The sequence below is a fragment of the Falco peregrinus genome, chromosome 4, assembly GCF_023634155.1.
Source record: "Falco peregrinus isolate bFalPer1 chromosome 4, bFalPer1.pri, whole genome shotgun sequence".
In the NCBI taxonomy this organism is placed as follows: domain Eukaryota; kingdom Metazoa; phylum Chordata; class Aves; order Falconiformes; family Falconidae; genus Falco; species Falco peregrinus.
Window position 1 is genome coordinate 85851412 of NC_073724.1, and position 16039 is coordinate 85867450.

The window sequence follows — 16039 nt, forward strand, 5'->3', positions numbered from 1 at the left end:
GAGCAAATGAAGGGATTTACATGTTATGTTGTCAGAAACAAACTGCTCTAGTCCAAAACTTCTGGGTAAACAGCAAGAGACAGACTGTGTGCAGTTTTACCGTAAGGTGTTGGAATGGACCGGAAGAGCTCGTCTTCCATTCTGTATCAGTCCTACCTGCTATAATATTTAAGAACTTAAGTAGACACATTACTCAGTACATCCCAAGTTTTTAATCCCTAGGGGAAAAGAGAAGAACAAGATGTGTAATATTGGCCTGAAAGAAATCTGAAATTGTATTAGTGCTGTAAACTTTTAAAAGAATTGAAAAAAATCACCAAATCAATACTTCAGTGGAGAAGTAACAAAGATTTTGTCTTCTTTTACCCATGTGATAATTTGGTTGCTTTAAGTACTTTTGAGAAGGCATTTTTTGGAACTTGAAATGCTATAATTTATTTTAAAGTTGCATTAAAAAACTTTCTACTGTTTGCACAGTTTCTTTGGTTTTAAAAGATAGAGACTGTAAATGTTAATCAGAACATTTTCATCTCTGTGTATTTCTTTATTACACATTCTTTCAAGCTGTAACATTTGTGGGGAAATAATAGTGTGGGAAAGGTTATATAATGAGATCTTCAGTTCCCAAGCCTCCCAGTCATTTATGACAAAATGATGAGAAAGAGATAGAAGCATCCCATTGAAGAAAGGGAGAGAAACAGAAGGAGGTGAAGCTGAATTGATCCATTCTTCTTTAAAAAACATGCATTTTGGCACATTTTTGTTTTGTAAAAAACACCCAACACCAAATATCTAGGTTTTAGTCCAGTGTAGCAGTGTGAACATGTTAAATATTACAAGTTCTTGCAAAACAGCATTGTCATTCTCCAGCTCACCCTATTACTCAGATCACAACATTCATTTAACTACTTTAACATAGATCTTATCCTAACAGGAGCTGTGCTGCAAGAAGGAATGCAAGTATGCCAAGAAAAAAGTTTTTCAGATAGTGAATTACTTTTTTGGAGCCCACAAGATAACAACTTTCACATAGAAAGAAGCTTAAAATGACAGTATGATTTAAAGGGTACAATTATTATCATTTTGCTAGGATAACATAAAAATTGATTGTAAATCAAGGAGATAATTAAACATTATCTGTATTTATAACATCAGGGGATTTCAATATAAATTAGAAGAAGTTTAGTTTTAAGCACATGTTTTTTCTTTCTTTCTTTTCTTTTTTTAATTCTTTTCCTGTGATATTTTATGTCTGTAGATGGAACAAATGAAAAAAAGTTTAACAGTATAAGATCAACATATAGGAAAGCAACTTTTAATGTAATTGACATTTAAGTAATTCAGTAGTTGTTTATATACCTATCTTATTGATGGTTGCTCTCTGCTGGATTTCTGATTGATGTTCTTTGATTGCTTTGATCAGCATAAATCTGGACTTAGTGATTAATGAAGACATGCAAAAGAAGCACAATTTTCTGTTAGGATTCAAGATTAACTGCATTAGAAATTTAGAATAAATGCAGCACCTTATAATATGAATTGGATTAATTATTATTTGATTTATTATTTCTTGATACATCTTAGCATCATACACTAAATCCATCAATTAACTTTTGCTAGCAATATGTAATAGCCTTCATTTATTTTTTTTTTAATTTCTTATTTGTTTTTAAATTGCATGCTGGTAAACATGTTGAAGTTTGTGGTTTAGCTAAACAGCTTGAAATTAATGATTGCATAAAATGTATGCTACAGTTAACAGATGAATTACCTTTATTTAGATTATATATTTTATACTTTATTCAGCCTAATGTTCACATACCTTGCAATGTTTTCACACTCCCTAAGTTTATGTGCTTTATTTGACTGCTGACAAAGTGTGGAATTTTAATCTGTTATTGTAACAGCTTGAAATGAAGAGAAGTTTGTGTTATACTTTTATTGCTGCTTAAGTTGCTGCCACAAAATCTGATTGAAAGTACAGAGAAAGCAGCCATGAAGAGCAAAGCACAAGCAATCTTTTATTCTCTATATTATGCCTGACATACATTAGATCAGTGTCTTTTTGTGCAACAGACAGTCTGGGATAATGAATACCAATTTCATGCATGTTACACACAGGCAAGTCCTATTCCTCACCTTTTTCCTACAGTTTTCTTAAAAATTGGACTGGATTATGAAGTCTATTTTAGTTGCCACATTCTTAGTATGAAGTAAAAAGACATTTTGCTCAAACCTTCCCTGGCAAGAGCTTAAATTTAGTAATCTATTTCTTTGAATAAAATGAACAATTTCTTTTATGGAAAGGGAACTCGGGTGTGCAGGCTGGAAAGCTGCCACTCTGAGCTGCTACCAGGTCTCTGACTTGCCAGCCTGCCACAGAGACACTTACCAAGCAATGTAGATGCAGCCTTACTTACTGAACTCCACATTAAATGTAGATAGATTTTTTTGCTCCATATATTTTGACTGCATATTCTCCAGGGCACAGCACAGAAATCTGAGAAGAAATTCAGGTGCCTAACATGGGTGTCTGGTGTCTTTTTAGATGCCATACAGTGTAAAAAACATTCACACAGGAGTGGCAGGTATGATACAGGACTTGACTGTGACTCCCGTCTTTCAGAGGGGCATCAGGAGGCAAGACAAAATATTTTAGGGTGTCTGAAACAGCATCAAGCATCTCTGTTCAGACTTCTGTATCTCCTTATCCATTCAGAATTTCAGATGACATTTTCCCTTTTATGTCAATCCTATTCTTATATAAGTAGTGAATTTAGATTTTTATAGATTTGATGGTTTCTGCTTTTCCTTGCTCTGGCTACAAAGACGTGATATTTGCTTGTTGCAGAGGTGATCATAATGTCACATTAGGTCAGACTGTGATCCCACTGTGATCAGTAGTCACACAAAGTGTAAGTGGAGTTGCATTAACTCCTGTCCATCTATTTTCATGTAATTTGTCTATCACCAAATAATTTGAGTGTTTGGATGGAAGAAACAGAACTCCCCGTGCCATCCACCCCCAAGGAGAAAATAGAAAATGTTTTGTAGCTAGAAAACTTATTGCTGAGGTGGGCCAGCTTCTTCCACGGAAAGATATTCATCCCAAGATGCTTAGTACATGTCATGTAAGGCTGAGTTGAAGTTGGTCTTGGCTAATCTTTGTCAGAATGGTTGGGGTTGGAAGGGACCTCTGGAGATCATCTAGCTGCTGGAGATTTTCTAGTGCCTCTGGACATCACCTAGAATCCCCATGGTTTCAAGTAGATCCATATTTATGGAGCTGTTCAGAAAAAGCATATGTTTTGCACATATATTCTTTTTCTCATGTTTCTCCTTGCAGAGAAGAAGTCCCAGTTTGACTCACTATGTTTTCCACATATATTGCCTAAGTGACAGAATATTTTCAAGCACAGTAACTACTGAGTGACTTCATAAACAAAGATTTTTATATAGGTACCAAAATGTCTGTTCTATCTTCACCTTCTTCATAGACCATGAAACTGCCTCTAGGGACCTAATTTTAACTTTTCTTCTTTGGTAATTATACCCATTCCTGTGGAACCTTCTTGTTACTGAAGTGCAATGAAATAAAGATAACATGTTTCTTTACAAATATTTACCTACAACACATGGCTGAAATTACATGTTCAATAGGATCAATTGTCTGATGACTGTCTTCTGAGCAGAGAAGACTCTTTAAGTACATATCCCAGAGGATCAGGACTTGGGTGGTCTGACCTTTAGGGACATTGCTGCTGTCAGTCTGTCTGGTTACCCTGGCAAGTCATTTCACTACCCTGTGCTTCAGTATGTCCATTCCTAAAAAGAGGAACACTCACATTTTTTTGAGCACTTTGCCAAAAAAGTGCTAGTTTTTGTTATTCTGCAGACCAAAGGCACGTCAAGACCAGTCTTCTATGTACCAGAGAAAGGTGCTAAGCATTTTCTGAATGATTATATGTCTACAGCTTGTGATACTGAATTTTACAAAATTGAAAAAAATAGGTATTGCTGGTTTTCTTTTCTACCCTGAAGGTGGTTAAAATAACTTATTTTTCAGCAGTGAGAGAAAAAGCAAAACTAATTAACAAGAACGGTTGTAAGTTTGACAATTTGAAAGAGTACCTCAATTAAAAGGATAAATTAACTGGATTTCTAGAATTTGGCTTACAACATAATTTAATCAAAGAAAAAGTGTGTAGAAATCCCACCTTTCAGTATCAGCTCAGTTTCTAAATTTTTGAATGTTACCAATATGGCATTTTTTATGCTGTGATTGCTGTCACCATATTTATAAGAAATACCAGGAAACCATGGTTTTACAGTGGGTGTAAGGTAAAAAATGTGCATGGGCCTGAAATCTTTTTTGTTTTATACAGCTTCTCTTTAGCTACTTTGCATTTTACTATTTTTCTACAAATTTTATGTAAAAGTCTAAATTTAAGACATAAAAGTCAAGCAAACCAAAATTAAAACAATTTATCTTTTAACAATTCTATAAGTAAAATAGTGCATTTTTCAAGGAAAAATAATCTATGCTGTTTTCTCACTAATGTGTTTAACAGTCTCACCCATAACTAAACTTAGGTGTGACTGCTGAGACTGCTTATTCTACATCACATTCATTGTGCAAAGGGGTGATTCTAGTACTGCCTTTACCTAATGTTTTAGCAGAAACTTCCTCCACAGGACATGTAACCAGCTGCATTAAATTATAGTTTACAGAGGATACAAATAATTCCTTCCTGACTGCAGTGTGGTATCAGAGTATAACCTACAATGAAAGATCTGATTAGCCTTATTGTTATCTTAGCTACCATAGTTACAAATGTTATTAGTGGGTATAAAATTATCCTTTTTTTTTTTTTAAGACCTAGTGGAAATATATATTCTCTCATGATTTTCTGCAGTACTAACTCTGTTTGCTGAGACTATTTGGTGTAGAAGCATCATTTATAAAACACTGGATATTTACTTCCTTTTTATTTCATTTTATGGTGTGTTTTTTTTCAATATACTGTAGCACAGGCCAAGCAACAGTAACTATTTTTTTTCTTCTTTTTTTTTTTTGGTATGTTTTATATTGTATTGATAACCTGATTCAGTTCCCTTTCAATGTTTCTCTTTTCCTGACTAAGTAATTCAACCTTTTGCATGTTTTTATTACATGTAAATTCTACCATAGTTCTCAGCCATCTTTGCTGGCCCTCATTGGCCCTATTCCACTTCCAAATGTGTCTTAATGTCTTTATGTGTAAAGTAGTTTAACATAAAAAGCATAATGATTTCTGAGTGGCTGTTGCAGGCCATTCGGTCAATGGTCTGTGAACTCAAGTATCTCTAAGTAAACCAGAAACAGTTAGGTCATAATAGCTGTGAAATAAAAAACTGGAATATCTGAATTTTAATAACACTCTAATTATATATCTACGCCTTTCAGTAAAACCACTTAGAACTTTTATAATTCCAGTTTTTTCCTTTTTAATGTAAAAAATTACATTATTTCTTGTGATGCCTCTGACAAAGTTGTCAACATCTGCTTGTTCCATGATCTGCAAATAATAAATTTACAAGTGACTGCTGGCTTGGTGACTCCTAAAGCCTTCTTTAAAGAGGAGGGTGCTAACAACAAATGAACAGCAATACACCTTTAATCAAAGATGCAAGATACCCTCCACAAAAAAAATGTTGTTTTGGGGTAGATAAAATCAGTTGTTCCTTGTTTAGCACTTAAAGATCATCTTTATGTATTCTGTGATCAGGTTTTCTGGGAGCATATACAGGGCATGTACAGTGAAAGACTCACCTAAACCAAGAGTTAGGTAATCTGAGGTCCCCTAACTCAGAAATCGTGAACTGTCAGAAACCGTCTGGGTCAGTTGCTGCCTGAATTGTGCAGGTTCCTCTAGGCTTGACTCTGTAAAATGCTAGAGCTCTTCCCCTGCACACAACCAAGCCTGGGCACTTGGCATCCTCCTGCTGAAGAACCAGCTCCAGAAGCCAGGACTGGAGTTTGTCCCATTTACAGTTGTAGGCATGCACACTGCAAGTATGCACAAGGAAGCCTGTGATATATGGCTTTTTATACATAAACTGGGGAGGAAAAAAAAAAAAAAAACCAACCAAAAAACCACAAAGAAAACCCAAATCTACTCTCAGGATGTGTTTAAGCTGATCTAGATGTCTGCCTTAGAATGTCATTAATTTGGCTTCAGAAATGCCCATGTCTTGCAAAAGGCTATATAAGGGAGCTTTTGAAAGTCAGTTTAGATGTAGACATCTTCCTTCGACCAAATGAATCCTATGTGCTAGAGACAGATATGGCTCACTAGAATTTTTTGGCATACATGATGGCAGTGTGTATCTTAAGTAGCATAAGAAGCCTGTATTTAGTCAAATTAACTCCACCCTACATGATTGTTCAGTTGAGGGATCAAATGTGGAAAGAACTCTCAGGCATACCTACATGCTCCAACAGATACGGGCTTCTCACAGAAATTTATCAGAGGCCATTCTTTAAAAGCAAGGAAAACATAATTATGGTGGTTGTTCCCATCTCTCATGTAATGGATTAATATTTTCTTCAACCAGAATGGCTACAAAACTGTATACTCCAACCACCTGGGAAGTTTCCTCAGGACTGAACATAGGATAGTAGGCAACAGAAAGTGCTGGGAAAAAGAATAACTAAAAGTGAAAAGATGATGCCACTCTGCAAAATGTTTCATTGCACTAGATAGGAAAAGTAAAAAACAAAAACAAACAAACCAAAAAAAACCCAAAAGACAAGGATCATGAGAAAGCAAAGTCTTAAAACCTTGACTTAATGTCCTGGGTTTTGCCCTCAGCTACCAAGAATGTTAAGGCATTCTATAAATATTTTTTTTTAATATAAAAGTAGTTGAAAAATCACTGAGGCAGGATATAGAAGTTAAAGTGCTGTTTCCTAAACAGGCACTCTTAGCAAACAACCAGGTTATTCTTTTGTTCCAGTCACCATACGGTAACCTCTGAACACGTTTCTGGGCCTTAGACCATGAAAGTAATTTTCAGAAAGAAGTGGGATCTCAGATCCTACCCTTGTCCTCACCTTCAATATTTTCTTTTGGTCAGTGGCTAGCTCAGAAGGTGGATTATTTGATTGCCCCTCTAATGTTCCTCATACTGCTGTTTAACACTATAAGTAGGGCAGATGGACTCCATGTACCTTGAAAATACATATTGCAATTGAAAAATCTGGCCCTAAAATGACACCTCACCATGACAAAAAGTATTAGATTCTTGCCTTCCAAAAACAGTTGCATAATTGGTATCTCTTGATACTTTTATGTGCAGGTTTATAAAAAGAATGGTTTTGTTTTCCTGTTAAATATTGAAGCTGGGAAAGTCTCATGTAGGTATTCAGCAATTTCAACTAATTTGCTTAGGGGTTGTTTGTTGGGTGGGGTTTTTTTTGTACCGGGGGGCGGGGGAGGAGAGGAAGAAAAAAAATCAGCCTTGGGAAAAGATCTTAGAAGAATTCTTTGCCGTGATTTGTTTCTGCCTTCCCTAGATTGTATGTTTGTATAGTAGTCTCTGCTAAATGAGAAATATTATGGTAATAAAAGTTCTTAATTTAAGTTATATCACCGAAATGACAGTTATGAGAATGAGAGTTACCTAATGTTGTAATTAATATCACTAGTTAGACTGCCTTACATTCTGAGAGATTAAAAAGACACAAACAAATAAATTATGTCTATGGAAAGAATTACTACCAATTCATAAGAGGTAGAACCCCCAAGATGAAGACAGTTGTAACACTGTTCTTCTTCCACCTTTTTCTTAAAGACAACATCCTAAGAAACCCCATTTTTCCATTTTCAAGACTTCGCTGAATGCTTTTTCTCTGCTCTTCTTAGGAACCATACTCATACTTGATGGGCCATGTTTGGCTGTCACAGTCTACTTTGCATTCTCCATGTACTCCATAATCTTTTCCAAACTAAGTGTGCCACGCTGCTCCTTGGGAAGATGCACTCACTCTTTTCAGAGAATTTTATCTGAACCAAAGTGTCACAGCCCAAGAGGAGCTATATCTCTGCTAGTTAATTAAAGCTGTGTTCAGCTGCTCTCTGGAAACATGGGTAACTGCCTTGGAAATGCTTCGGTCTGAACTGCTAAGCTCTTGCTTTCTAAAACTGGGTGACTATGGCTAAACTGGTAATTGAGAATAACCTCAGGTCTCTGCTGATTTCCAAATACAGACCTAGCATAGATATCCCAGGCTACATTGTTCAAGGGACTACATTCTGAATTTCAATGGAAGAGATAATTGAATTCCAGAGCTGGGGAAAGTTCTGTGGATTCCTTTAATTCATCAGTATAGACACAATTGCTGCTGTTTCTCCCTACTACTCAACTCAATGCTTTGTGAAAAACCAACAGTCACAGTTAGCTCTGAAGAACCATATAAAAAAGGAAATAATGATCTTTCTTAAGGCACCAAAACTTTTCATGGTGCCATGGAGGCTGGGAGACTGCAAAAGCGGAACCTCCTTAGGGACTTATATATTAAAGACTATTGTCCAGTTTTAAATGTGAGTTAACTATGTTATTTGAGCAAATTTCTATTGAAGTAAGAGTTCTGGGAGCCTTTGTTGAACTTGGGGACATGAGGGTTGTAGCTACTACTTTTGAACTAAATTCTAATACATGCTCTCTTCTTCATCTCATTGTAAAGATGAGAGTGGAAAGGAGGAATTAGATGTACTTTTCTTCTTTTTGGAGCAGCTGGTGTCACTGGAGCTAACTTCTCAGTCAAATTCCTGGTGTATAAAGGCAGAAAATTAACATAACAATATCCCACAGGGTGCAGTGACTCACCCACTTTGCACCTCTATGCTTCATCTTGAACATCCACTCCAGACAGGCTAGAAAAGTGATCTGTTTTCATACATTTGAAATCACCAGGAAGGTTTTTGTTCGCATTGGTTTTTGTTCAGAGATTTTGTTTGTTTGTTTTCCCCATAAGAATGGAATGGAGAGGAAGTATTCTGTCACACTTATGACCCTTGATATCAGCAGAATTATAAGTTGGTAAACGGAAAAGCGACAGCTAGATGTAAATAAATAAGACTGACACAAAAAGTAGAAATTAAAAAAAAAAAAAACCTTCTCAAAACCTCTTAAAATATCCTTAAAAACCTTATCCTTAAAAACCTGAACACAAAATTGCTGTTGACTTACAGGTGATTTAAGCTTAAAGTCTTTGTTTTTTCTATAGACGGCTTTGAGAATCCTGGAACTTCCACATCATAAATCTAGTACTAGTAGACATTTGGGAGTAGGGTAAAAATACTTTTAAATACGGTGTAGTGTCAAAAAACTATTTTAACAAGTATATGTAGTTCTGAATTTCAATGACCTTCTCATGTTCTAAATGAACCTCCAGCATTCATAATAGCAAGCTTTTAATAATAATCACCCTATTAACTGTTCAGGTTCTTATGCCTTGGGAGATCTTAAGTTTAGACATTTAAATTATGTCTAAATGATTGTCTCACAATCATTAAGCAATATTTCCTGCATTTCCTGTTGAAGGAATATACAGTACCACCTTGAATTACCCTCCATTCCTGCACTTTTAATGAATATTTCTAATCCATTGTTAACATTTGAACTTTACTGTGATTTAGATTTCTTGGCATAATGTGTGCCATGCTATTGTAAATAAATAGCTGCTTTAACTTCACTAGTGCACAAAGTTAAATGTCAGAAAACCATATTTGCATTTATACACAGAATAATTACCTGCTGATCAGAACAGTGTAATTAGGGATACTAATGTACAATATTAATTAAAAGCCTGCATGTTTGCAGAAAAAAACCAAAATCAGTAGGAGCAAGCAATAAAGAAGAAGCTGAATGCTTATTGTATGTTGTGTAAAGTGAAGAACTGCAAAAACTTACAAAACAGTTGTAATGCATTTCAACCAACTATTCAAATTATTTCTTACCTGGTAAAAATATCATATGTTCTCTCAAATTTTATTTTATTTTATTTTATTTAGATCTCTTAACAACACATGAAGAGCTGCAGATCTTGACTGATTTAATGTATTTAAATTTCCCTTATGGAGAACTGGATTTGAAGTGCTTGGGATTGCAATCGAAATGAATTTGATGGTTCAGCTCTGCCTCTAATGGATTACAGTATGAATGTCATCAACTTCATATTACAGTAAAAAGTGTAATCTCCTTCCAAATTTAGAAGTCTGGAAGTGAAGAGAGTGGCTGAAGTCCATCTTTTGATCCCAGAAAGAATGCAGAGAGGGAATTAATACCAGTCTTCATTCAGAAGAGTCTATTTGCTGAGCATCTGCTTTCTTGACGTGGGAAGGCATAACTGAAATCTGAAGAAACATTTAAAAATATCAAATTAGCCACAGGATGTGAATCCTAATTTTACAATGATGGAATAAAACATTGATATGCAAGACGTTAGGAAAAAATGTTTCTGCTGTTGGTTGCCCCTTTTTCTCTTTTCATTTTCAGATGCTTTCAGTATCCTGCGTCTGTGAGTGGAGTTGTATGAGGTATGGGTGAAATTGCAGCTGAAAAAATAAAAACAAAACCTTGAGACATTTACACATACCCGCTTTAAGAATCAGATTGGCTTCAGTAGTGTCTGTGTTTTCATTTTGTAACATGCCTTCACTATCTGTAAAGTATGACATTTTCTGGCAGGATTTTTGTGGAAATAGATAGTACTAAACTAATAGAAGAGAACAGTCATGTAAAGTGAGTTCACTAACATAATTCATATTTCCAATCAGGCAAAAACCGTAGTGTCAACATAACTTCAATTCAATACAATTCCTTTGTTGAATTTCAAGTACTCAATAAATGGCTCACAAGTGATTATTCTTAGAAACTGTATGTCACATCACTACCTAAAGGTACATGGAGAAAAACAGTTATAGCTCTTAATTAACTCATAAACAGAAAACAGAAACAAACCTCTTCTAACAGAATTATTTTATAGGAATTGTGAACTCAGTTTTACCTTTGATAAACTGGACTTTTCTGTTTTGCCATGAAACCTATAATATACTAGTTTCTGTGTTTTGAACAGTATCATGATGCCCAAACCTTAAGTTCAGCCTACATAATCAGCAACTCAGCTATAGGTGTTTTTTAGCTCTTTGCTTTTGCGTCAAGATAGGCAGCCTGGTACCAGGAATCATGGCTGACTCAGATCTGTGTATATTTGTTTTAAACATTTGTTTTGGTTTTAACCTGGGACTCAAGAGTAAAAAACTATAGATGAAGATCTGTGTGCACTGAAGATGAAAAAAATGTTTGCATCAACCCTCGCACTGTGAAACTGCAGAACAATGTACAGCTTGAGGTGTGACTCAGGCTCACTTAAGCAAATCCACCATGAAAAGTCAAAATCACTTATGGGGGTTAAATATGAATAAAATGTCATTTTAATAGTCTTTCTAATCCTCAAAAGATTCAGAAGATGTTTTAGGTTTTCTCTGAAGGCGTTTGCTTATTGCACTAACACAGCAAGGATCTGATTTGAATATGTATTGTGTATGCGGAATACAGTGAGAGTAGAGATTGCAGAATCACAGGGGAGGGTATTCCCAGTATTTGCTGATGAACTAGGGACTAGGCATGCCAAAGATCAGCCTCATTAGACATGTTTACATACCCAGGTGAAGGCACTTGTTTAATAACTGCACATATATTGAAAAGAAGAAAGTAATAAAATGTTGTTATCCCTGCTCTCAGAAGAAGAACAGTGGACTCATGCAGGGGCTTAAAAATTTGTTGGTGATGACAGCTCTTTAATGGCTGCATGGCTGAATTTGTAGCAGAAGAAAAAAAGGAATTGTTTCCTACCTTGCAGGGGCAGTGGTCATACGTTTTGCTTCTTTAAAGCAGAGTAAATTGAACTACAGAAAATTGTTGGAAGAAGTGCCCTTAAAGCTACTGTAGCCCTAGGTACAGTTGTAGCTGAATTCAAACCTTGGACATCTGAAACTACCATTTGTCAAGAGGCAACAGCCTACTAGGACTAGTGTTAGAGGGAGAGGCATGCCTTCCAGATGGTGTAGCACAAAAGTCATGGTCCGTATTTCTGTAGACTGAGCAGGAAGTTCCTGCAGAGGTCTGGGAACTTAGGCCATTTCCAAACACTTAAGACTTCACAGAGTCACAAACTGATGACAAATTGTGAGTGGGATGTTCTGGAAGAAAGAGAACAGGTCTGTGATGATCTACAGGTACATTTGTTCTTTATACACCCATTCTGACAGATGCAGAAAATGACATAAAAAGCTACAGCCCAACAAAACAGCCAGGGAGATCGTTGTCATATGACTTGCACGCAAGACCTGCTTTCTTTCACTCATAGGAAAGTTTTCTGTTTAGCACATGAACTCAGTATGTTCAGGAGAAGGATAGACTGGTAAAGGCATGTGAAAGGGAATATTTCATTTCCCCAGGTTTCTAAATGGATGTTTTTACATGGTAGAGTTAACTCTGTATTAAAGACCTTGTATTTGAAGTCAGTGCCAGAAATCACCAACTGCAACGTCATCAGTTTTTCTGTACAGCCAGATACTGCTGGTCTTAATGTCAATCTCATAATCGGAATACATTCCAAAGTGAACTTGCAGGGTTTCAGCTCCTGATTCTGCAACAAGCATCAGAATGAGCAATTTTCATTCAACGGCAGCCACAAGTAAGCCTATTTATATAGGCTCCATGGTAGTATACAAAGTTCCTCAGTACACCCAAAACTTCCTAGCAAAAAAATCTGAGCTAGATCAGCTAATAAGCAAACCTAGGGCATGTCTTCTCTAAAAATATACCAACAAAGAAAACACACTGGCAGCTAAACCTTGGTTTTATGGGAAAAAGATAGATATTATCTGTCTAGGTCCTCTGAGGATGGTATTCCATAGAAGGCCTTAGGCTCAGATGATGGACTTGCGGTTTCTATATACTAGACTTTTATATAGAGAGACTTTTATATACTAGAATGAGAAAGCCACTGTAGCCTTTCAGACAGGGAACAAGAATACATTGACATGAATTCCAAGAACATGTTTGAATGACATGAAAACCTTTTAGCATTTCTGCAACACTGAGAACTAGATTCAGATCTCTTCTTTCATGCTCTTTCCTAATGTGCATTTCTAAAACCATGGACTGTTTTCCTGTTGTATAGCATATCCAGGTTTGTATCTGCTCTCATAGCACTTAACCTCTGACTCAAGGATATTTTACTGTCAAAGATGAACTGCCTGACCATGCTGCAGTCAAGTGTTCTTGTGGAGAGTAGGTAAGATAAGGAAAAAGCACTCCTGTTCTGAATCAGTTTCCACATTTTCTGACAAGCAGGCCATTTTTAAATTGATGTGTTTTTTTTCCTTCATGTAGCTCCACTACTGTAAACTATATTATACATTTTTGCTTCCAACCTGTGCTTCTGTGTACCGGCTCCACATCATTCACAGACTTTTGGTGAAGGCAGCCAAATCTTTCTAAGATCTCTAATTCAGATCTAGCACACAAGTAAAAAATATACCTTTACACACACATCAGTACAAAACACAAGCAAAAGACAATTGAATAAGACTGACTAGCAAATTTAGTGGTGTGCAGTAGTGGTTCCTGAGGCCCCAGTTGTCATACATTTAAATTATGTTTAGCAGTGATGATCTGTATTGTATTGGGTCTGGCTGAGATGGAGTTAATTTTCCCCATAGCAACCCCCACAGTGCTGTGCTTTGTGACAGTTAGAAAGGTGTTGGTTAACACACCTGTGTTTTGGCTACTGCTGAGCAGTGCTCACACAGCATCAGGGCTGTCTGTCCAACATTCCGCCCTCACCAGCAGGCTGGGGGTGAGAAGATCTGGGGAGAGGACACAGCCAGGACAGCTGACCCAAACTGACCAAAGGGATATTCCATACTATATGATGTCTGCTCAGCAAGAAAAGCTAAGGGAGAGGGGTAGGAAGAGGGGCATTCATTATTAAAATATTTGTCTTCTGGAGCAACCACTATGTGTACTGAAGCCTTGCTTCCTGGCAAGTGGCTTGACATTGCCTGCTGATGGGAAGTAGAGAATAAATCTTTTGTTTTCTTTTGCTTCCGCACACAGCCTTTGCTTTTGCTTTATTAGACTGCCTTTATTTTGACCCACAAGGATTTTTTTCCATCTTATTTTCTCCCCACCTTGTCCTGCTGAGGAGGGAAGTGATAGAGTGGCATGGTGAGCACCTGGCATCTAGCCAAGGTCAACCCAACACAAGTATGGACAATGTTAACTCGAGTTTTCATCTCATTTGTTACTGCAATGTGACATTTTCTACTAATTTTGTACATAAAGCTATTCCAAATAACAAGTTAGACTCTCTTAGTGTCATCAGACATTGGCTTTGGAGTAAAGATCTGTTCACTTCTTGTAAAATTAACCTTTGCCTAACATTGATAGTAAAATGAACAAAAATAACTGTTGAAGCTTGAGATTTTTTAAAAGACCTTCACATGTATGTTGGATTCAGAGCAGACGCAGAACTTGAACTATGAAGAAGATACATTTAAATACTAAAAAAAAAGCATTAGTTTTGATAAGCCTTCAAGGGACTTCACTTCAGAATAAACCCATGCACAGCTATACCTATTAGCTATCTAAAGTTCTTGTCTCTCAAAAGCCTGATGCGTGGTAATTTTTCTGTGTTGTACGCTACATAGTAAAATGTGCATTCTTCTTAACACATAATTAGTTCTCTTGGGGCTTACACAAATTGCAGTTCTTATACACCTGTGGCTAGCACAAAGTAAATTGGAGAATTGAAAGCCTTAGGATCATGTCAATCTCTACAAACTGTCCACCTGTGATAAGCGTAGACTTGCCCTTTGAATGTTTTATTGAGCTACTAAATAAATAAATTAATAAATCTTCCTGCTTTGGAACTCGGGGTCCAAAGATGTATTAACCATATCTTCAAAGATAAAACATGCAAGCCTTTGTAAAGCATTTAATACAAATATGTCCATGTTTCAGACGTTAGTGGTAAGTTTGGAACTGCAAACTGAGTATCTGGGAACTCTGATATCTTGGGAGGTTCGCTTGAAGATAAATGAGGAGAATGTTTTTATTTACACTCATCTATTCATCCTTGCACAGGGAGGCTTCTATATGTTTCCCTAGTTTAATAGGGATGAGATACTAAACTAATTACAGATCCCATACCAGGAGATTAGTGAAGTTGTTTATCTGAATAAAACTGTAATTATATTTAAAAAAATAAGAGTAGTAATGTTTCATCGGGTAAATTAAACCTACAGTATGTACCGCATTTAATAACTTCATGGGGACCTTATAATCATTCCTCAGTCATGACAGAAGAGATGAAACAGTCTCAAGACCATCAAAACAGAGTAAGAGTAATCAAGAAAAAGGTGCTGTCTGTTTTGAAGATTATTACCCAGGCTGGATGACTTTGTTGTTGTGTCTCAGTGAGTAGCTGTTCTTGGCTAGATAATTCAATGCAGAATTTCTTGACTGAATGTCTGTGGGTTCAGCAGTATCACAATGGGCTGTGGGATCCTTCTTTTCTCAGTGACTGTTTCAAACCAGACCTCAGAGAGGAAAGAATTGCTTTGTCTATGTGAAACAAGCATGGTGATACATGGCTGTTGATTCATGAAAAGAAATGTTACAACTATTGCTATTTGATATATATTTTGGAAATCTCAGCCAAGTAATCTAAGATAGCTATGCTCAAATATTGAACTGTTATGTTCAATGCTTAATTTCATCTGATTTTCGAGTGCTGTGGTTTTATGCGAATAAAGAGAGGACTTCACAGGGTAGTAAATTGTAACTTTATTAAGCACTAAATTTGCTTTTCAAAATCTACATTTCTTATATAAATTATTAAAAGCTATCTATTAGCCAGTAATTCAAATTACACTTCTATGGATGGATATATCTTGCCCACCTTATGTTATCACTATGTGAA

At 36.2% G+C, this 16039-nt stretch overlaps 1 long non-coding RNA gene across 1 annotated transcript in view; it reads left to right on the forward strand.

Annotated features, from left to right (window-relative positions):
* LOC114012689 (uncharacterized) overlaps window positions 1–11534 on the forward strand; it is a 76632-nt gene extending 65098 nt beyond the window's left edge. The window contains exon 6 of the long non-coding RNA XR_008747074.1: window positions 10059–11534. This is a non-coding gene — a long non-coding RNA (uncharacterized LOC114012689). The remainder of the gene's footprint in view (window positions 1–10058) is intronic.
* Window positions 11535–16039: the final 4505 nt, after the last annotated feature.